The 24,109-nt window shown below is 37.1% G+C and overlaps 1 long non-coding RNA gene and 1 pseudogene across 1 annotated transcript; both read right to left on the bottom strand.

Annotated features, from left to right (window-relative positions):
- Positions 1-1,068: 1,068 nt before the first annotated feature.
- Positions 1,069-3,757, bottom strand: LOC131303586 (small ribosomal subunit protein eS28z/eS28y-like; annotated as a pseudogene).
- A 10,173-nt stretch (positions 3,758-13,930) lies between these two features.
- Positions 13,931-14,763, bottom strand: LOC131303585 (uncharacterized). Its single transcript, XR_009192096.1, has 2 exons — positions 14,500-14,763; positions 13,931-14,154 (listed from the first exon to the last, which is right to left on the bottom strand). It is a non-coding gene; the product is annotated as an uncharacterized LOC131303585 (long non-coding RNA).
- Positions 14,764-24,109: the final 9,346 nt, after the last annotated feature.

Genomic DNA, 24,109 nt, shown 5'->3' with positions numbered 1-24,109 from the left:
ATGGGCGCTCTTTGAATACACAGACTGGAAAAAGAACTTTGGATCTTCGTCACCACATATCAAGAGTTGTGGCAAAATAATTTGCAACTTTAATCAAAAAATGTAAAAGGCTAGCTTGAAGCGTTTACCACATGGCCAGGTGGAGAAAATTTGGTCAAATTAAACTAGACATATCATATGTCCTTTTATTTCCCCCTTTTTCCATACTCAAGTTTGTCAACTAATTCAAACTCCTTTAATCTTTATGGATTTATTTGCGCTTAGAAGGGTAATATTATAAATGTACATCACAAGATGACAAAAAAACAGAATGAAATTGTCAAAAAGGGAATTTGAAAATCAGTAATACCTTTCTTTAGTTTCAATTAGGGATGTAAGGGGTTCAATTCAATTTGCTTTTCAAGGCAAAAACAAACTGAACCGATTTAGTCGGTTTTTAATTATTGAATACCAAAACCAATCGATACCACCAACCGCCCCCACCAACCGCATTGTATTTAGGTGATTTGGTTCGGTACAGCTTATCAGTTTGGACTTTACATAATTGGTCCAATTCCTCATTGTAAACAAAACCAGTATAGTACACAACAGCCAACAGGTGAATGGTAGTTTAAGCAAAATCTGGTGACTTAACTCCAAAGTAGTATTAAATTCAAAACTCTACCGCTGCAAAAAAAAAAAAATACTACTCAGCAATTACATGGCAAACAAAAAGAGGGAGGCGGTGATTCCGTAGGAGTCTAGGATCGTGAGGTATTTTATATGTATGCAAGGCATGCGGTCGGTTCCGGTTCCCCAAGGTTTTGAAATATTTTAAACCGTTTCTGAACCGAAAACTCCACGTAATCAAAATTGCATAGAGAAGTCACAGGTAAGAAACCGGTCAAAACCCACCAGTTTGGTTATGTAAAGGCGGTTTGAACGGTTTAATCAGTATTCATTACATCCCTAGTTTCAATAGTAAAGTTAATCACAAGGAAGGTTGGGTTAGGAACTGCTCAAATTCAGTCAATTCCTTGACAATAGTTTCTCCAGAGTATGTTAGGATAATGTAAAACAGCAACAGCAGTTACTAAGACCAAGAGACATCTTAAACCAAACTACTAACTCAGTCATATAGAATACCAATCTTCAAAGAATAAAAAGTTTTCCTAAAAATCTTAGACTAAAACCAATAGAAAATCATAGCAAAAAATTTCCTTCTACAACTTAGCAAAAAATAAATAAATTAATCTCCTTCTACTTAAGACATTTTTTTATTTTTTATTTGGGTTCTCAAACTTGTAAAAGAACGTATTCAGGAAAGAGAAATATTCAGAATTCTACTTCATTCCAACACTATTTTTTGGTGCTCGACGGTCCTGGGGATCATCTCTCGATAGTTCAATCACCGCAGCCTTCTAGCTTCCCTTTCAGACTCGAGCAGGGTTAGAATATCCCCAACCCTGACTGGTCCCTTGACATTTCTCATCAGAGTTCACTTCGTCTCATCTATAAACATCACTTTTACCTGAGTCACCTGCCCTCTTGATCCTGTCCTACCAAGAACCTGAATCACCGTCGCATTCTTCACTTGAGAATCCATTTTTCCCCTGTTGCTGCTATAAACATTACCCACACAAGGAAACCAGACTCTGATATAAGTTTCTGAACGAATGTCAATTAAGACGTGTCCATTTTTCCCCTGTTGCTGCTTTAAACATTACCCACACAAGGAAACCAGACTCGGATGCAAGTTTCTGAACGAGTGTCAATTAAGATGTGTCGGATGAGAGAGATGAGTTGAAGCAGTACCAAAAAAAGGCTAACAGACAACAGGCCAACAGGGCACAATCTCTAGCAACAGAGAACACATCCTTGTTTTATTGTCTCTATTTTGCAGCCCAACAAGACAAAAGCATAAAAAACTAAGCCTAAGGCTTCTTTCATTCTCTTTTGGGTTTCCCTCTCTTTGCAACTTTTTTTTTATTTTTTTTGTATCTGACTTGGAATTCGAGGCATGACAGACTGTTTATAGTGAATCCAACCCAGGGAACACAAAGTTTAAAATTAAATTAACAAAAGAACAGATAGGCACCGGAGTAGTTCAAAGATAAAGAAATCATGCTAAACCAGTCACCTTTTGTGCAAACGAATGCAATCCAAATTTAAAGTTTGATAGTAAACTTATAAATTATGTACTATCTTCTTCAATGACAAGCACAAATATAACCAAATAAAATTTAAGTAGAAGATTAACGACATAGTTTTATCCATTTTCTTACTGTCTAATCAAACCCCAAAACACGACCCCACTTAATAACCCAGATAAATACATGCATATTCAAAGCATAATAATACATGCAACACACATCACACAACAAAGGTACCGAAGTACCCACCTACACACTGATTCCTCCACCTAGCTAGCAGCCGCACCTAGTATCAGTATCACCTTCTTACATGACAACAGGACAATCAGGTTTTTTTTCTTTTTTATAAAACAGTTTGTTAGATAAAAGAAAACGTACAATTACATACACTGTGTCTTTGAAAGTTAAAAGTTCATGCTAAGCATCCAATGTAAACAAAAACATAACCATGAAAAGGCAAGAAGGGAAAATCACTGTCTTACAATAGAGATACAAATCATGCAAGCCTCATGCTCTATGAACAAATACTGGATAAGAAACCAAAATTTTAGAGCAGACTGAAATATGATTCGGGCGTAGCCAGGAGAAGGATAAATTGAAATCCACAAGCAGTAACCTACAGAAAAAATAAAACAACATACCCAGACACAAAAAAATATCAGCGTAGAAGCCCCAATCGCTGCTACTACCTCTCTCCTCTACAATGTTATTCCATACCACAGCCACCCTCTCTTCTTAATTTGAAACCCTACCTCTTTCCCAATATGAATATGCAAACAAACTATTCTCCTAATCCCATTACAGTAACACAGGAATAACTCCACCCACAATCACACAATCCTGTTAACTATCTCCCCTTAGAAATCAACAATATTTTTTCATCTAAACTTCAGACTTGTAATATGCAAATAAATTTTTAAGTTTTTAACTAGTAGAATTTGTGTAAGCCTTGAAAACTCAGGATGTGTTCAGATCATCAATTTGTAGAGGGATCAATTTGTGGACTAACAAGAAATTTTTGGAGACACTATATAGAGAAAAGCATAGTTGTATGAGACAGATCAATTCAACTTCTAGCATTGGAGTTATTGATCAATTCAACTTGTAGATTTGTAGAGGGATTGATTTGTTGATTAACAAAAAGATCGATTTGCGGATAAGATATACAGTGAAGCATGGTCGATCAAAACAACTTGTAGCATTGGAGTTATGTGTTCAACAAAACATCATACGTTAAAAAAGCTTCAATGGTATTGTTATTTGTGCCAATATGTGTAATTATCTCAACAAACCCGGAATAAACCACATCGAAAGACACCGAAACTTGTTCACATTCCAAGCATAACACTACTAATGTAGCAGAAAATATACACAGTGAAGCATACTAGTGTGAAAAGATCAAACAAAACAACTTGTAGCATTGGAGTTATGCATTAAACAAGGCATCACTACGTTACAAATACCATCAAATGTGGTTGTCACTTGTTCTTATACGCATCAGGTATATAACAGATTATTAGATAATGTAATCTATGATTAGGGCAGAAGGCTAGAAAGCCACTGATTCAATCAGGTCCCCAAAAAATGCTAAAAGGAAGGGTCCCTAATTGTAGTAGTATTCATGCATGTGTATCTGCGTATTGTATTATTTTTACGTCTCCGTTTTGCGGACCGGACAAATATTATGGGACGGAGGGAGTATATATGTATCGTGAACAAAACCCTAGATCGCGTAGAACCTTTATAAAGAAGAAAGATACTCCTATATATTGCGACAATTACGTTGAGAACCCTAGAACTGGATCTGTGTCACAAATTACTCCCCCAAATTGCACTTTTTGTTTACTTCAAATGTTGGGTTCCAATTTAACAACAATGTCGACCCTCTGGATATCATACTAAATTTTTCTGACGGTACCGACCTACTGTATCTAACAATCAAACCATTTTGACTATACACCACTAGAAAAAAACTCTACTTGCAACTCTCTGTTCTTTCTTTAACGTGATCTTTTGTGTTCACTTTTCAACCACAACACTCTGTTAGAATAATATATAGCGTGTATGACCCCCAAAAAAAAAAAAAAAAAATTGATACATGTTATTAAAGGATTAACAAGCGTCTTACCCGTGGAAGTAGAAAATTATTTTATGTTTAATGTAACAATTATTTATAGGTAATGTAAAGTATTGTTATGTTATTTATCTCTTATTATTTATGATTTAATATAATTAGATGTAAAACTTTTAATGAGAAAATGTTTGAGCATGTTTGAAAGCTTTTTTTTTTAACTTTTGTGTATTTTGAAAAGTCTAGGGAAAAAAATAAATTTTTATTAAGAAAATGCCACATAGGAGAGAAAATTAAGGAGAGAGCTTGATTTTACTTTTGGAAACTACATTTGCTTAGTATATAGTATAGAATAGGGATCGAGTGAGGGATATTGACTACTGTTTTGTTGATAGCAATCATAAATGTTGAAAGATGGAGGCCAAAATGATAAACACACAGACAATCAATAGGTTTTGGTGAGGTTAGCCAGTGTACGCCTACAAAGACTTGATATTAGTACATGATGATTTGTTGATTTTGTGAGCGTGACATAAAAATGGGTTGGGTGACCGAAAAAATCAGAATAGATCAAGACCTAGATCAATAAGACCAACAAGTAAAAACTAAAAATGATATAATATGGTGCAAATAGTTTAAAGAACATTCAATAAGCTATAAATCAGTAAAATGATAATTTGATGGCTACCGAGTATGGTGGAATGGGGTGGTACTACGTTGAAGTTTGAATGATAGATTGTAAGTGTAACGCCTCGAATTTTGGAAACGTTAAATAAATATTTTTATTGAAAACCTAAATGGAGTTTGGCTCATTATTATAGCATAATTCTCACAAGAGTATATTTATTCAACAAAGAGAGGGAAATTAGAGTTCCTATCTACTGCTCCACCTGCTTCTTCATCCTAGCCAGCTTCTCGGCTTCGAAAGCCTTCAATGTGTAGAGCTCACCCTGCTCCTTTACAAAGTCTGACACATTATACCAGCGGCGCCCCTAGTATAATATGTCAGGGTTACAACAGTAACACCGTGAGCTACAAAAGCTCAGAAGAATAATCTCATACGCGCTAACTCATACTCCCTCCATCCCATAATATTTGTCCGGTCCGCGAAACGAGGACTACAAAATAATGCATTTCTTTCGAGAAAAAATTTAAATTTTTTTCATAAGTTAAAAGAATTCATCGAGATCTAATAAATTGTTGATTTTTTTTTCAACTTTTCTTACAAAAATAGTACTCCCTCCGTCCCTTTTTAAGTGTCCCACTTCGTAATTCCAACTTATTAAAAAAACATTATCTTTATACCTTTCACATCAACTTTTACCTCTATTTTCCCTACTTACCCTCTATGGAGACATCATCATTATACTTTTACTCACTAACTTTTTAAAATGGAATCTACTTTTAGGGGCAAAATGGAAAATATACCAACTTTACCCACTAATTTTACAAAATGGACACTTATTAAGGGACAGCCCAAAATGGAATACTGGACATTAAAAAGGGGACGGAGGGAGTATTATTTTTACGGCTCCGTTTTGCCGACCGGACAAATATTATGGGACGGATGGAGTAATTAAAAACAACAGGGTATAGAAGTAGTATATTAGCTCATGTAAATTCAGCGATTTCTAAATAGCACATGCATATTCAACAACTTTCGGATAAGCAGTTAACAATAACACATGCACATTCACTATTTAACTAATGTCAGTGTCCACGTAATCAGAGTTTCTCCTATGCAATATTTTCGTAGACCGTGTCATCATTTTCACTTTTTTTTTTCCAAATCAACATTTTTCGAAATCGTTTTTACACATCCAACCTCAGTTCTGCCGTTTCGAGCTCCCAATTATCCTCACAATAGTTTCGCCGTCCCGGGTTCCCATTGGCACACAATTTGCATTGGCTTCTCTCCGCGGATAACCAAGCCATACACCCAACCTGTAACGACTCGGAAATTTTTTTTTTTATGAATAAAAATTTCATTTATTTATCGAAATTTCTTTTAATTACTTAATATTACTTTAAATATTTCTTTTTAATTTCTATAATCCGTCATAATTAGATTTTAGTCCTTTAAATTTTTTCTTGATTAAAAGCCCTACATGGCTAGTAAAGTTAGTTTCCAACCGATTAGTTGGAGGAACCGGACTACTAATTCACCTAGTTACATTTTCCTAACTCTAATTGGACCTTTTTGACCGTCTTTGAACCTTATGAACCCCTCCCAAACCTAATTGAACCCTTAGACCTTTAGGGGTAATCATTATACCCCATGAATGGTCATTCAAGCCCATACCTACCATCATTTACCTTTTTAACCATTGGTTAATAAATGCTAGGAAAATTATTATCCCTTGGTTATTGGCCATTTGACTTGCCAATATATATATATATATAATTTTGACTAGACAAGTCATAGCCATCTTGTTGCTTCCAAAGGTGGCCATCTTTATGCATGTCATGCATGCAAACCTAAGGTATAGCCTTAAACCTAATTATCCTAGAGTTACTTTCCTAGACACACATATATACTCATATATATGTATATATATGTACTTCATAAGCTATGTTAGCATGTCTAGATGAGCCTATGCTTGCATAAGTACACTTTCTAGAAAATTTCCCTCCATTGAGTAGTCACTTGAAAACTCCCCACGACTTTTTCTCTTCCAAATAGACTTAAGATTACCTAGACCTAAAACTATTTATTTTTACCCATAGATAACCATATATGTAGATATATATATATATATATGTAGTACAAGAGAGAGAGAGAGAGAGAGAGAGAGATGGAGTGAGGTGTGATGTGTTTTGGACACTTACACAAACTACTTTTTTAGCCTTTCTCACACTCAACCTAGGTACTTTTTGACAACCCATGACTAGACCACTTTAAGTATAATCCTAGCCTAGTATCTTGTTCTTTCTTTCAAGCTAGCGCATTCTAGGACAAGACAAGACAAAATCAATTCATGACAACCTAGGATTTGACCTAAAATTGGATTGACAAGTGAGGGAAGGCAATGACATTGATTGAAGGCTTGAAATGACAAGTCAATGGAGCAAAATCCATGGGATAAAGGAGAGAGGGGGAGGCCGGCCATGAGAGGAAGAGAGAGGGCCAAGTTTTGCTATAAATAGGACCCATGTCCAAGCATTCAACTCACACCTTCATCCTTCAACTTCTCTCTCTAAGAAATTCTAGCATTCTTACCTTGTTCTTGTTGTTCTTGCTTGTTCTTGAGTTCTTCCTAAGTTCTTCGAGAAACTCATCCTAAACCACCCTTTCGATCCATAAAGTTGAGTAGTTTTAGTCACGAAGTAGTTTCGAGAGAAAACCTTTCTCTTTCGAAGCTACCGGAAGCCAACCGTAGGAAGTTACTCCGCCCGACGAACACATTCTCTCCGTAGTCGCCACTACCGCCAAGAAGAAAGGTAGAATCCCTTGTCCACTAAATTCAACGTCTAACGTAGAACCGTATGTTGGAAGTATAAGTAGATTTTCCGTATATAAGGTTATCTATCACCTATAGGTTTGAAATGCATGATAGTTAATAACTTATTTTCGCTAATGGAAGTATGAGCATGTTTGAATAATCAACTCTTACTCTAATAAACATGTGTTGTTTTGAATTTCCCACAAAGGAAGAAAGAATGGGTTTTTTCGAAAGATAAGACCATATCGTTGATAGAAGTATTCGTATTTTAATCTTTAGGATGGTTATGAGCATGTATTATGAATTGTTTGTATTACTTGTCTTGTTGTAAAGCATAAATGATTTTCACTCCAAAGGCATCCGTACATGTGGCGTTATGCTTTAAGTTGTGGTTTAAGCATGATTAGTAATATATAGTTGGATGATTTTGCTAGTTTAGTTGCAAGATTACAATGAATGATTTATGATTTTGTATGTGAAAAGTCCTACCGTGGAGTCTATGCATGAAAACGTGACACAGAAATCGAGAACGTTAGAAACATGACATCTAGGGTGTGGTTAATGAAAAGGCATGTTTTGGAAAGGAAAAATGTTTTGGAAACCGCAATGTGGCCGAATGTGGTAGCCCATTGTGTGGTGTGTGTTTTGTGTGCCAATGGGAACCCGGCGCGGTGGAACCATTGTAAAGATACTCGGGAGACCGGCGCAGCGGAACCGAGGTTGGGTGAGTAGCTTGGTTATCCGCGGAAAGGACCCAATGCAAGGTTTTGTGTGCCAATGGGAACCAGGTGCGGCGAAACCATTGTGAGGATACTCGGGAGACTGGCACGGCGGAACCGAGGTTGGGTGTGTTAAAATGACGATTTTGAAAATGTTGATTTGGTTAATGAAAGGTAAAACCAGTGACACGGTCTACGAGGAGTCGCGTCGGAGAAACTCAAAAAATCATGGACACCAACGTTAGTTGAATAGTGAATGCAGATATGTCATTGTTAACTGTTTTTTTTTTTTAATCATGTATGAACTATGTGAAAATCATTGAATTTATGATCATTTGTTCGTAAGTTAAGGGTTAACAGGTATAGGTTACTCTATTGAGCTTTTGTAGTTCACGGTGTTACCTTTTGGTGACCCTGACATATTATATTGGTGGCAACACTGGTATAATGTGTCAGATCTTATAGACGAACAGGGTAAACTTTACACCTTGGAAGCTTTTGAAGCCGAGGAGCTGGCAAGAATGGAAGAAGAGGCAGAGCAATAGATAGGAACCCTAGTTTACCCCTCCTTTTGTTGAATAAAAGTACTCTTTGGAGAATTATGCTGTAATATTGAGCCAAACTCCATTTAATTTTCAATGAAATTATCCATTTAACGTTCCCAAAATTCGGGGTGTTACACAACCTCGGTTCTGCTGTTCCGGGTTCCCAAGTATCCTCACAATGGTTCCGTCGTCTCGGATTTCCATTGGTGTACACACACACACACAATGGGCTACTAAGTCCAGCCACATTGTGGTTTCAAAAATATTTCCTTTTTAAAACACATCTTTTCATTATCAACACCCTACGTGTCATGTTTCTAGACTTTCTCGATTTTCGTGTCTCGTTTTCATGCAAGGACTCCGTAGTCGGACTTTCCACATAAGAACACTATATAAGGTGTCTCATAAACATGCATCATTGATCGTAATCTTGAAATTAAACTAGAATAATTAAAATAACAAGATCATCCAACTCTATGGTATTTTTCATGCTTAATCCATCGACTAATCTATAAATTCAACAAGCTATGCATATAACTCAATATCAAGACAAGTAAATTAAGAACTAAAAACATGTATACATGCTCATAACCTCTTTCAAAAAAAAATCTAAGTAACCATGCTACCAATCAAACTATTATTTCTTACATTTCAAAAATCCGTTCTTTCTTCCCTTTTGGGAAGTTCAAAATAACATATATTTTTTGGAATAAAAGTCGAGATATTCGACATGATCATATTTCATTTCGAAATTTTAGTAAAACAAGTTTGCTAGCTATTTTTTTGTACCTTAACTTAACATGCATTTAAACACAAAAAATATAACTATAATCTTTACTAGAGAAAGTTTGTAGAAATATTCTATCATTCTTGGCGGATGGTATGGTTACGAAAAAGAAAATACATCAGCTTACGGAAGGTGAATGTGGCTATCGAACGAAGTGACTTCTTACGGTAAGTTTACGGTAGCTTCGAAAGAGAAAGGAAAGACTTTCTTTTTCCTAGAAACAAAGTTTCCTCCTATCAACTAAACTTTTTGAATCGAGGGGTGGTTTGGTGGCGGCCTTGGGTTGAGTTTCTTGAATAACTCAAGAACACCCATAATAAAGTAAGAACAAAGAACAAACGCAAGGTTTCTAGAGAGAGAAGTTGGAAGATTGAAGGTGTGAGTTGGAAGTTTGGTCAAAGGTCCTATTGATAGGAAAAATGAAGCTCTTCTCTCTCTCTCTCTCTATGCCGAATCTCTCTCTCTCTCTCTCTCTCTCTCTCTCAATTTGTTTGCTCCATGTATTGTCTAATCTCACCTTTTATCATGGCATAGCCTTGCCTTTGGCTTTCTAGGTCAACCTTAGGCATTCATGTAAGGTAGCCTTTAAGTTACTTTCTAGGTTCTTATTACCCTTATTGGTTAGTCTTGCACACAAAGTAAAAATGATGACTATGCTACTTATTAACTTTAAACATGAAGGCTAGGAAATCATGGCTAAGGTTGCTTGAAGGCTTAGGTTAGCTTAGTTGGTCAAGTAAGATAAAAGTTGGAAGGCTTTTACGCTATCATCACACAAGGATTTGCAAACACACACACACCTCTCTCTCTCTCTCTCTCTCTCTCTCTCTCTCTCTCTCTCTCTCAGCATTTCCCTCTTTTTCTCTCCCGCTCTCTCTCAGCCTCTCTCTCTTTCTCTCCCTCTCTCTCTTGTTCTATGTATACACATGTATACACATGTTTACATATGTATAAAAGTTAACTTAAAAAGAAGGTGTTGAGGGTAATGATGGTTTGGAAGAAATATCTCCTTGAAAGTGACCTTTCAATGGAGAGAAATAACAATACACCTTCTAGGAAAGTGATTTATTTGACTAAGAAAGCATAATGATGGGCTTGATTGACATGAGTGAGGAAAATGACAAGTCAATGGAAAGTGAAATGATTAAAGGGCTGGCTTTAGCTTTTGAAAATGACTTATCAATGCAAAAAGAATGAATAAGGCTTCAAAGTAGCCTTTCTAGGAAATGTTAGGGTGATATATAAGCATGCCAAGGTTACTTGTAGAAAGGAGAAAGGAAGTGATGATGGCTTATATTGAAGAGACTGTTCAATGAAAAAATATATGATTAAAGGTTTCCAAAATGTGTGAAATAGCCTTTTAATGAGTGAGGTAGACTTTCTAGGAAAAACTAGAGTTTGAAAAAAGTTTGGAAGGTTCAAAATGGTTAGGGAGGTTTAACTAGGCCTAGAATCCAATTGGTTTGGCTAATTAATTGGTTGGAATCAAATTATCCTAGGAAATATAGGATTCCTAGCCAAGAAAATGAATTTATGAATTAATTCTAGACACAAATAAATATGCAAGGGTATAAATAAGTCTCTTTGTCCTTAGGAAATGAGTAGTTAATTTTATATGAAGAAAACTTAATTTATAAGTCTAGAATTTAATTATGATGAATTATTAGAAATTAAAAAGGAATTTTAAAAGCAATCCAAGTAATTAAAAAAGATTTTTTTAACAATTAACAAAATTTTTATTTGCCTTTTTCTTCTTAAAAAAAATGAAAAATTTCCCCTATAAATTAGGGATGTTACAGTAAGAGCATCCATAGTGGAATAACCAAAAGTCAATAATCAAAAATAGCCAAATCATCTTTTGGTTATCTATTTAAGGGATTGTTAAGGTTAACAATGTAGAAGTCCACAATGGTACAAACAAAATTGAATAACCAAAACTTGTCACATCACCTTTTCAACTTATAAAATTTTAAAAATTGTGAAAAATTTATTTTTAAACTAATAAAAATAGGTTATTAGAAAAAGAGAAAATAGTTTATTGAAAACTTTGATTTAAAATAAATACCAATTTTCAGAAAAAAGTTAAAAAAAAAACAATTTTTGAATGAAAAAAATTTTTTAAAAAAGAACAATTTTTGAAAAAAAAATTTAATAAAAAAACTGTTTTGAAGTAAACTGTTTTTGCAAAAAAAATAGTTTTAATAAAAAAACAACTTTTTCCAAATTTTTTTTTTTTAGAAAGTATTTTTTTTAGAGCATCCAAAGTGGTATAATCAAAACCAAAAAGTTACTAAAGTTATCAACATTTGTTCAAAAAAGAGTTCACATTGGATGTAAAGACCTGGCATTTAAATTATTTAACTTCTAACTTTTATGCGTGATCAAGCCTTTTAATGTGGATAATGTTTTTGGGTCAATGTCAAATTGCTTATTCTTAATGGGAGTTAATGTAGTGTTTTAGTGGTTGAGGGGTGTGAAATGCGATTTAACCTATTTTTGTGTATAAAAAATCTTGAGCAGGAGAATATTTTTCCCCAATTTTTCTTTTCTTTTCCAGTACGTATGCTGCCTCTCTTTCTCGTCTCTCACGCTCGACCTCTTGGCTCTCTTACTCTCACACTATTGAATCTTTTTGAACACTTCAAATCCATGAAAGCCCAACAAAAATTCACGATACCTTCACAACCTAGACCTTGGGTATTGCATGATCAAGCTCGGAGGAGGAGGAGTATGGTGGATTTCAAAGTTTTGAGAGTTAGAGTTTTGCTCAAAAATCATGAGGTAGGGATTTCTCGTTTTCTTTATATGCTTATGAGTTGATTTCGTGCTTTAAGTGTTTGTTCTTGAGAAAAGCTAAAATTTTCGCCCAGAAAATCCACTGGGGTATCGATACCAATCATGCTTTCTGGACTCTTGGTGCTTCGGTATCGATGCTTTATTACCCACACCACCCCCCCCGGTTTCAGGACAGCTTGAGTCATGTTGTTCTTAACTTTGTAATTTCGAACTCCGATTACTTTTAATGCCTTTTAGACACCTCCAAATCCCTTCCTAGAAAGATTATTCGTCTCCTTATGACTTATTGGTTATCATCATTCCTTTTGGCTCTCATAATGTGGAATCTAAGTATCGAAATGAATGGAAATGGTGTAAAATCAATGTGTGTGTGTTTAGTCGATTGTGTGGAGTTTGATGACATGCTTGTTGGGTAATACTGTAACGACCCTAATTTTTGCCATAAGTTTTTTCAAATAAAATTTATGTTTTGAATTTTATTAAATAATTAAACTGACTAGTATCTATCAATATTTTTTATAACCCATATGTTATAATGATCCAAAAATTTTAATAAGTTAATTTATAATTTTATAAAAAAAATATTTATTTATTAAATAAGTTAATTAATTATAAATTGTACTCTATATTAGTTTAAATCGAATTGCTTAAAATTTCATATGTATATGTACGCCTTGGTGTTCCACATGCACCGTAGTATTTTTTTTCAAAAAAAATTTCGACTCTCTCTCTCTCTCATCCCCAAGCCAGCCATCCACCTCACCCTTATCTCTTCTATATCTTATCCCTTTACCATTAATACCTTCACATAAATTAATCTTGCGCTGCACTCCACCCCATCTTTATAAATACCTCTCTCCCTCCCCAGAATTCAAGACACCCTCTCCCACACTCCTTTCTCAGCTAAAAGTCCAGAAAGAGAGAAATTGGAGAGAAAAAGCTTCACTCCAATAATGGAGGTTTAGAGAGAGTTTCGGTTCCACCCGTAGCTGATCACCAATTCGGGCTACCACATCTTCTTAAACATCTCCAAGCTTCTTCGAACCATTATGAGATAAACCGAAGTTAGCCCGAGGTCCCGTGTTGCCGTACTCTTCTTTGATCACCGAAACTCATCCGAAATCGTTCTTCTTTTTCCGATCGGATTCGAGGTGTAATAATCCCTCTCCTATATTCTCCTACGTATATTACATGATTACATATCGTATTTTTATGTTCCGGAATGGAAGAAATTGGTCCGAGGCATCCCTGGTCAAAACCAGTCAAAACCCAGTTTTGGTTTCAAAAGTTTGCTACGTATAATCGTCGGAAATTTTTTTTAAAAATGAGCCTAGATGTCACGCCCCGCCCAGCAAAACGACACCCATTGTGGGCCCGAGTCGGCGCGGCCACGTGGCATTCCCAAACGCCAACCAAACAATCACTTAACAACAGATATTAACTCAGAATAAACCAGCGGAAGACTTAACATTAATATTATTAAAAGAGTCGACGTTATACCCATAACTTTACATACTTGGCAAACTAAAGTGCAAAACATCATTTACAAAACGAGTCGATTATATATACAAGACAACTCACTACCACCGACACAATCAACATCCTCAAAGCCAACCCCAAAACGCCGACCGGTAGTGGACCATCCTACAAACCCTTGCTATCTGGCAATCCAAAAGAAAACCAAGAGTGTGTAAGATATAGAATAAATCCAATAAAACTCAACATAAACAACTAACTGAACAACTACAATTTATGTTCACAACACATGCAGTGACATGTCTGCCACATCCCATGTACCCAAGGTATTGTGTCCCGCACACCAAGCTCCCATTCACCGTAAATAGAACGGCACGGCCCACGACAAGATGTGACTCACTCCACAAACCTTATACGGGTACAATCAACATACACCAATCATGCATGCCAGTAACTAAACCAACCATAGCATGATGCACAACCAACATGTTAACATCTTATTGAAGATATAAGATATCAAACACACTCACCCGTGAGTCGACCGAAGTATGCCAACTTACGGTTTTGGCACCTCCCGATTACTCAGCTCGTTACCTAACCACACGCTTAACCGTATTAGTAATGAGTTCAACGAACGATCAACACAAGAATAATAAGCTCATAAAGAACTAAACAATGGCCAAAGAATAACACACATGAAGTTCAAACACAACAACACTCCCAAAATAACAAGACATCCTACAGCCAGCCTGTCTTTAAAAGACTGTAGCATTTTATAGGATCAAAGTTGGGTCATGAAACCACCACCATTAGAAAGTAGACATTCAGTACACCAATATCGATATAGAGTTTTTCCTAAATAGATTTCGAATGACAAAGTTACGACTGTCAAAAGATGCACACTTAGAAACACAACTCTGCAGTTTCTGCAGAACAGCCTGTGATCGAATGCTCATTAAAAATCACATACTCAATCTTTTCCATTAATTCTAATACCAAAACATCACCAATTGATCATTTTTTAAGACTCATAAGGACCCATAGCCAGTAAGTACATTAACTATGACAACATTGATGAATAACATAGCTCCAAAACCTGCCCAGATTTCCAGAGTTAACAAACCATTAACTTCAGAACCGAAACTGAGTTTTCCTAGAAGTAACTAAGGCACAAACCTTCCATGTTTAGAAAGGTATGTAAGTCTAGTTTCAGAACCAAGAAACGGTGCGTAAAACCGACACCCGAGCAAGAAGTTATGCCCATTTTTCCAACACGTGTCTGTGCTGCCTGCACAGACGCGAATCTGACAGCAGCTCGGTTCATGATTTTTATCCTTTTCCATACTACTCAGAAAATTCTGAAATTTTTACAGCACATGCTACACACATAGAGACATCTCCAGTAAAATTACCAAAAAATAGCATGGTCAGCGTGTTGATGATAAAAATAGGCAAACACAACCAATTCGCAAATCTGTCACAAAACAGATTCTCAGGATCAGACCAACATTCGAAAATTCACAGTAAATTGAGTTCTTAACCTTTTCAAGTGATTCCAAAGCCAAAAGAACAAGCATCAAATCTAGTTCAGATTTCATGAAGAAACCCAAGTAAATTTTGACATAAAAGGGTGAGAAAATAGACAAACTCAGAGCTGTACGAATCTGTCCAGCAACAGATATCATAATGCAGAGCATACACGAAATTAAGCAAAAGGGACTGAAAATTACCTACTGAATTGAGGTTTCAAACACTCTTCTTCCTCTTCTTTCCACCGCCTCTCTCTCTCTCTCTCTCTCTCTCTCTCTCTCTCTCTCTACGTTGGAACAAAACTCACCCTGATGGGTTTCTTTCTTTTTTTTTTCTTTTTGTTTTATGACTCACACACACACACGGCACACATGCACAATACTTTTAAAAAAAATGCACTTTGCCCCTTTAAGTTACTAAAGTATAACTTTAAAGCACCTCAAAGATAAAAGGATGTTACACTAGAATTATAGCTTTCCCATTTATCTATTAAAGTGAAGTATTTTAGCCCTCATGCATTGATAATGTATCAAAATTAGCCCCTGAAGTTTATTAAGGTTATCTTTCAACCCAAAATGTTAATTATTCTAATATTTTTATCTATTTAATGTATTTATCAATCTAATTTTTTTTGAAATAAACTATAATACAAGCGTAGACTTACTAGTAATTGAAGAAAATTAATATTTTTTTTATTAATAAAGATTTCCATTATTAATATTAACTTCTTGGCCATATAAGATTAAGGGCAACGGCCCATTATAAAAAGTTACGTAATTGTTCCGCTCATTATTTATTTTCACTTTGATTATTGTTTTTTTTTTCAAGCTCTTGATTGATATGCTAGATTGGACCCTAAAGACATGGGGTGGTATGAAAGTAGAGTTCACTTAGACGGTGCTAGGTGATGGATGAATTGAAAAGTTAATGATGTTAGAGATTACCTGCAGGCGGATTTTGGGATGTGAATTGAGATGGGTGCTAACGGAGGCCAGTCTCCAAACTGGTGGGAAGTCCAGTGATGATTTGAAACTGGCGGGAGTCTAGTGATGATTAAGATCGGCGAACCCTAGTCATGCAATGACGTGATAAGTTTTTCCTTTGTTCATAGTTATTGGAATGCACACTTGATATATAACTTAGGTATATCTGCGACAGCAAAAGGAAGTGATCTCATGAGACAGGGCATGACTAGCTGTTGGGGAGGAAAGATCTCGCGGATGAGACCTTAGATCACACGTCAGGCTAATGTATAGTAATAAATCAGTTATGTGTGAAATTTCTGTTTAATTCTTTCGCATCGATATTATATTGTTTGCTTGCTAGTTGTAAAGTAAGAGGGGTAGTTGGGTTGGAGTATTTTACTGGGTGATTTATCACTCAAGAAAACGTTTATATCTTGGTAAATCGGTTGCTCTGGCGATCAATTTGCCAAAGGGTGCACGATTCAATGGAGGAGCAGTTGGACACAGGAGGAATACCAGGGCCAGAGATCGAGTATGTTTGGGATATGTATCAAAACTAGAGTCGCTCTGGAGTTATTTCAATAAAATTGTATTATTTAATGCCTCCAAAATTTATTTGAAAAATCGGGGCGTTACAAATGGTATCAGAGCCTAGGTTCAACACTCGGACTTGGGTAGATTGGATAGACCATATTCTGAGAGCATAAATCCGAATAGCTAAACGTTTACGGTATCTATTATTTCTCTAAACCACGTGATATCCTACCTAAGTATATCATATATTTATTTATCTATCGTAACTCAGAATCCGAGGAGTTATGAAATCAACGTTGACTACAATCAAAAGGAAGCGATAGAGGAGTTGTTCCCTTTTATAATTTGTTGGCTGATCAAACGAGAGGAAGAATCCCAGTACAAAGAAGGCAAAGAGACAAACTTCGACAATGAAAGAAAGGGTACTATCGAAGGCGGCTACTTAAGAGTACCTGTCAGAGAAGAAGTTCCTATCTCTAGGTAGATAATGATCAAAAATAGGACAAATAGGGAAAGACCAGTGTGAGAACATTGTTGCACGCACTATCTTTTGAGAACCAGATATTTAGAAACCCTCAAAACTCTAAACCTAACTTCGTGGAGTAGTCATTACAAGATTGGCATAAAAGGTCAACGACGTCATTCTCTATGGTCATTTTGTTGACCCCATTAGCAAGAACAATATGCGTAGCCTTGATGCCAATGACGATGTTACCTATGTTGACAACAATGATTATGTGAATCCCGAGATCAATGCCAGCTCAAACCCTAACCAAATACGGAGTATCAACTAGGTTGTGCAACTCATACGAGCGATTACCGCCACAACTACACCTATACTCGAACCTCAAGTTTCGTACGCCCATCATTCCTAAGATGGATAGATTATAGTAGAAGGAGTCTTAGACCTACATTTGGTTTGTGATTCTTAGGTTACAAGAAGAATTGACTTTGACATTAATGGTTGGCTATTAGCCCATCGCGCTATTATAAAAAATGATAAGATAAGCGAAAAATCATTTTCCGCGAGAGATGTCTTACTCATTTAAGGGGGGTAGGCAAGACGCTTCCACACCAAACACGCACAAGAGCAAGGTGGCATGATAAGCTCTCTGGATGGTTAGCGAGCCTTATGTTGGAAGAAACAGATCGAATGGAGTTGGGTCTTCCTCACATTGTCTACGAATACGAAGACGTGTTTCCTGAGGAATTGTCAGGATTATCGCCACCAAGGGAAATGGATTTCACCATCGAGCTACAGCCCAGTACAGCCCCAATTTTTATGGCCCCATATCGGATGGCTACGGTAGAACTACGAGAGTTGAAAACGCAGCTGCATGAACTTTCAGAAAAAGGTTTTATTCGACTCAGTACCTCACCATGGGGAGCCCCTGCCCTATTTGTCAAGAAGAAAGAGGGGACGCTTCGACTTTGTATCGACTACCGCCAACTCAATAGAGTCACAATCAAGAATCAATACCCTTTTTTCGAGAATAGAGGACGTGTTCGACCAAGGGTCAACATGTTGATCTAAGATTCGGATACCACCAATTGCGAATCAGAGATTGTGACATATCTAAGAGGACATTTCGCACACGTTACGAACATTATGAGTTCGTAGTCATGCTTTTCGAATTAACCAATGCCCCTGCCATTTTCATGTGTGATGAACAAGATTTTCATGCCACACTTGGACAAGTACCGTATTCATTGATGACATTCTTGTATACTCTCCAACGGAGAAAGAATACGAAACCACTTGAGAATTGTCCTACAAGTACTTCAAGACAATCATTTGTATGCAAAGGCCAGCAAGTGCAAATTCTGGATGAAAGAAGTTAAATTCCTAGGACACGTGGTGCCAGAGAAAGGAATCTCAATCGATGACAGCAAGGTAGAAGCGGTCATGGACTGGAAGTTTCTTGGGATTACCTAGCTGTTACAGAAGGTTCATTAAAGATTTCTCCATCTTAGGTAAACCATTGACGCGACTGACCCAAAAGCGGGTTAAGTTCGAATGGAACAAAGTATGTGAGAAATCATTCGAAGAACTTAAGAAAAACCAGTGCCCCCATATTAATCATTCCCAAATGGAACATGAGGTATATAGTGTACTGCAACGCATCCAAAGATGGATTGGGAGCTGTACTCATGCAAGATGGAAAGGTCGTCGCATATGGATCCCGACAATTGAGGTCGCATGAAAGGAACTATCCAACTCACGATTTGGAGCTGGCAACAGTAGTGTTTGCCCTAAAGTCTTGGCAGCATTATCTATACGGAGAGTAGTTCGAGGAAAGACAAAAGTGGTCGCTGATGCGCTTAGTCGGAAGAGCCGAGGACAAGTGGCTAGTTTAGCTACCAGAAAATGGGAAATGATGGAAAGCCATCAGCGGATTCAAGCTGTAGCCAATCACAGAAGATATCAATTATTAATTGGAAAAGCAGCAGGCGGATAGGCAATCCACGTTGATAAAAGCCTTCACTTTTAGGAAAGAATTTTTGTACCAGACATCGGTACCCTTCGGGAAGCAGACTTGAGGAGTTTCATCATTCCAATTTCGCCGTCCACCTAGGGAGCACCAAGATATACCAAGATCTCCACCAACAATACTGATGGGGCAAAATAAAAAAAGACGTTGCCGAATAGGTTTCAACATGTCTTACCTGCCAACAAGTAAAAGCAGAAATATTGAGAACTGATCTTCATCTCAGCACTGCCTTCCATCCGTAAACGTACGGACAATCTGAAAGGACGATCCAGATCTTAGAAGACATATTTTGTGCCTGTAAAGAAGCTGAGAACGACACCTGCCTCTAGTTGAGTTTGCCTGTAACAACAGCTATCAATCCAGCATAGAGATGACACCATACGAAGCTTTGTATGAGTGACCCTGTCAATCGTCGGTTTGATTGGACTAAATTGAGAGAACCGAGCCTATTAGAACAAGAGAGACGACAGAAAAGGTCAAATCATTCGCCAACGACTTTTGGCTGCGCATAGTCAACAAAAGAGCTATGCCCACAAAAGGACCAGACCGCTGACCTTTCAGACTGGGAAAACGTTGAACTTAACGAAGACATCACTTTCAAAGAACAACCAGTAGAGATTCAGGACTATAGTGAGAAGTGCAACCGAGGAAAAATCATGTAACTCGTACGAATCTTTTGGCAACATCGAGGAATTGAAAAATCAACTTGGGAACGACAAGATACTATGCATGCAACTACCCTCGTCTGTTTCCACTAGAACTTATACCCTAATTTCAAGAACGAAATTTTGTTAAGGGGGGTAGGTTGTAACGACACTAATTTTTGTCCTAATTTTTTTTCAAATAAAGATTTATATTTTAAATTTTATTAATAATTATACTGACTAGTATCTGTCAATATTTTTTTTTAACCCATACGTTATAATGATCCAAAAATTTTAATAAGTTGAATTATAATTTTATACAAAAACTATTTCTTTATTAAGTAAGTTAATTAATTATAAATTGTACTCTATATTAGTTTAAATCGAATTGCTTAAAATTCCATATGTATATGTACGCCTTGGTGTTCCACATGCACCTTAGTATTTTTTTTCAAAATTTTTTTTGGCTCAATCTCTCATCTCTCTCTCTCTCTCTCTCTCTCTCTCTCTCTCTCTCCCCAAGCCAACCATCCCCCCTTACCCTTATCTCTTCTACATCTTATCCCTTTACCATAAATACCTTTGTATAAATTAATCTTGCACCCCACTCCATCCCATCTCTATAAATACCTCTCTCCCTCCCTAGAATTCAAGACACCCTCTCCCACACTCCTATCTCGGCTAAAAGTCCAGAAAGAGAGAGAAATTGGAGAGAAAAAGCTTCACTCCATTAATGGAGGTTTAGAGAGAGCTTCGGCTCTACCCGTAGCCGATCACCAATTCGGGCTCCCACATCTTCTTAAACATCCCCAAGCTTCTTCGAACCATTCCGAGGTAAATTGAAGTCAGCCCGAGGTCCCGTGTCGCCGTACACTTCTCCGATCACCGAAATTCACCGGAAATCGTTCTTCGTTTTCCGGTCGGATTCGAGGTGGAATAATCCCTCTCATATATTCTTCTAAGTCTATTACGTGATTACGTATCATATTTTTATGTTTCGGAATGGAAGAAATTGGTCCGAGACGTCCCCGGTCAAAACCAGTCAAAACCCAGTTTTGTTTTCAAAAGTTTACTGCGTATAATCGTTGGAAATTTAAAAAAAAAATGAGCCTAGAATTACAGCTTTCCCCTTTATCTATTAAAGTGAAGTATTTCAGCCCTCATGCATTGATAATCTATCAAAATTAGCCCCTAAAGTTTATTAACGTTATGTTTCGACCCAAAATGTTAATTATTCTATTATTTTTATCTATTTGATGTATTTATCAATCTAATTTTTTTGAAATAAACTAATACAAGCCTAGACCTACTAGTGATTGAACAAAATTAATATTTTTTTATTAATAAAGATTTCCGTTATTAATATTAACTTCTTGGCCATACAAGATTAAGGGCAACGGCCCATTCATAAAAAGTTACGTGATTGTTCCGCTCATTATTTATTCACTTTGATTACTTGTTTATATTTGTTTCAAACTCTTGATTGATATGCTAGATTGGATCCTAGAGACATGGGGTAGTATGCAAGTAGAGTTCACTTAGACGGTGCTAGGTATTGGATAAATTGGAAAGTTTATGATGTTAGAGATTGCCTGCAAGCGGATTTTGGGATGCGAATTGAGAGGGGTGCTAACGGAGGCCCAGTCTCCAAACTGACGGGAAGTCCAGTGATGATTTGAAACTGGCTGGAGTCCAGTGATGATTAAGATAGGCGAACCCTAGTCATGCAATGGCATGATAAGCTTTCCCTTTGTTTGTAGTTATTGGGATTCACACTCGGTATATAACTTAGGTGTATCTACGACAGCAAAAGGAAGTGATCTCATGGGACAAGGCATGACTATGTAGACACCCCAATTTGGCCTAACGATTATTTCAAGTCCCACCTTGGGGACCATCCCGATGATGAATAGATACAGTGATTGCTGATTGACTTCTCGTGAACCCATGGACTTATGGTGAGTACTTTTAGCCACTTAGAGGACCCAATCTAGAGCTAAATAACCTTTCAGACAGAAATACAGCATCTTAGGAAAATACATCTATCAGCCATAAGATTGATTCTTCGGCCACCAGATCCATTCTTCGGCCACTAGATCCATTCCTGGGCCATCAGATATATTCTTCGGCCATCAGATCCATTCCTCGGCCGCTAGATCCATTCTTCGGCCACCAGATCCGCTGCCAGATCTATTCTTCGGCCATCAGATCCATTCCTCGGCCGCCAGATCCATTCTTCGGCCACCAGATCCATTCCTCGGTCACCAAATCCATTTTTCAGCCACTAGATCCATTCCTTGGCCACCATATCTATTCTTCGGCCCTCAGATCTATTCCTCGGCCGCCAGATCCATTCCTCGGCCGCCAGATCCATTCTTCGGCCACTAGATCCATTCCTCGGCCGCCACATCCATTCTTCGGCCGCCACATCCATTCTTCGGCCACCAAATCCATTCCTCGGCTGCCAGATCTTCTTTTTCCAGATTCTGGAATGCTCTGTCATACATTTGATTCGATTATCAAAACCCTAGAAGCCAAATTTTGATGCGTTCGGGCTACGTAAGGAGATTACCATGAGGAGTTAAAGTTGCCCTATAATTCCAATTTTAGTCGTGCAATGTGATTGGTTGGAGTGATGTCATCCGGTGCCTATGCAAAGAGGCCTTGGGGTTCCGAAATTAATATTCAATTCCTCCATCTCATACCTCCAAGCCCTGCAGAAATCATATCTCATATCCTCTCTACAAAAGCCCTAAACTTTTGTGAGCAGCCGCATCCCGAGCGATCAAATCCCGAAGTACAAACCTTAATCCTAGGGTTTCGAGAAGAAGATCTATCAATCACTCTCAATTCGAAGCAATCAAGCACTGAGGGATCAAGATGGTGAGGCCCAGGGGCCTATTGGTTTGATTCTTTTATGCTTCTGTACATTAATCATAGCGTTTTGATTTTCTGTTAATCATTTAGTCTGGTGTAAGGAAGAACATCAGTTGGGAATCAATCCTTTGGCCGATACATCGATCTAGTAGGATCCCTCGGCCGTGACATCCATTCACCGGCCGAGGGATCTATTTCCTGGGACAGTCTATCTTTCTTGTCTATTTTTATGGATGCTTCAATTATTGTTCTGGCTCACCTTATCTACTATTAAAGGCTAATAAAATAGATTACTTGTTTAGAATTAGATAAAGCATGTATTAATCGTATGTTAAACGATTATGGGCCAATCTTACGACAGGCAAAGAGGGGTGCCTAACACCTTCCCCTTATTGTACTCTTGGCTCCCCGTACTCGGAATCTCTATCTGTTTTTCTTAGTTTTTATAAACTAGGTGGCGACTCTATTTTGATGATAACCGTCATCGTGTGGAGATGTTCCTAGCCATGGAAACATCCACGATCTTGGTTTATGAAGTGGAAAGCAAACGAACGTGATCAATCTGTATGGCAATGCCTCGTTTGGAAGGTATCTACAGACTAGCTGTTGGGGAGGAAAGATCTCGCGGATGAGATCTTAGATCACACGTCAAGCTAGTGGATAGTAATAAATCGGTTATGTGTAAAATTTCTGTTTAATTCTTCCGCATCAATATTATATTGTTTGCTTGCTAGTTGTAAAGTAAGAAGGGTAGTTGGGTTGGAGTATTCTACTTGGTGATTTATCACTCACGGATACATATGTGTCTAAGTAAATTGGTTGCTCCAGCGATCAATTTGCCAGAGGGTGCAGGATTCAATAGATGAGTAGTTGGACACAAGAGGAATACTAGGGGTAGAGATCGAGTATGTTTGGGATATGTATCAAGACTAGAGTCGCTCTGGAGTTATTTCAACAAAATTGTATTATTTAATGCCTCCAAAATTTATTTGAAAAATCGGGGCGTTACAGATACGAACTAGTAAAATGATATTTGAGATGAAGTAGAAAATTGTCGAAAGGATTATTTGGTATATATATATAGTGGCCTAATTAATT

Source organism: Rhododendron vialii, chromosome 10a (assembly GCF_030253575.1).
Source record: "Rhododendron vialii isolate Sample 1 chromosome 10a, ASM3025357v1".
Classification (NCBI taxonomy): Eukaryota; Viridiplantae; Streptophyta; class Magnoliopsida; order Ericales; family Ericaceae; genus Rhododendron; species Rhododendron vialii.
The sequence above is the reverse complement of the archived record's forward strand: the minus strand, read 5'-3'. Positions and strand labels throughout refer to the sequence as shown.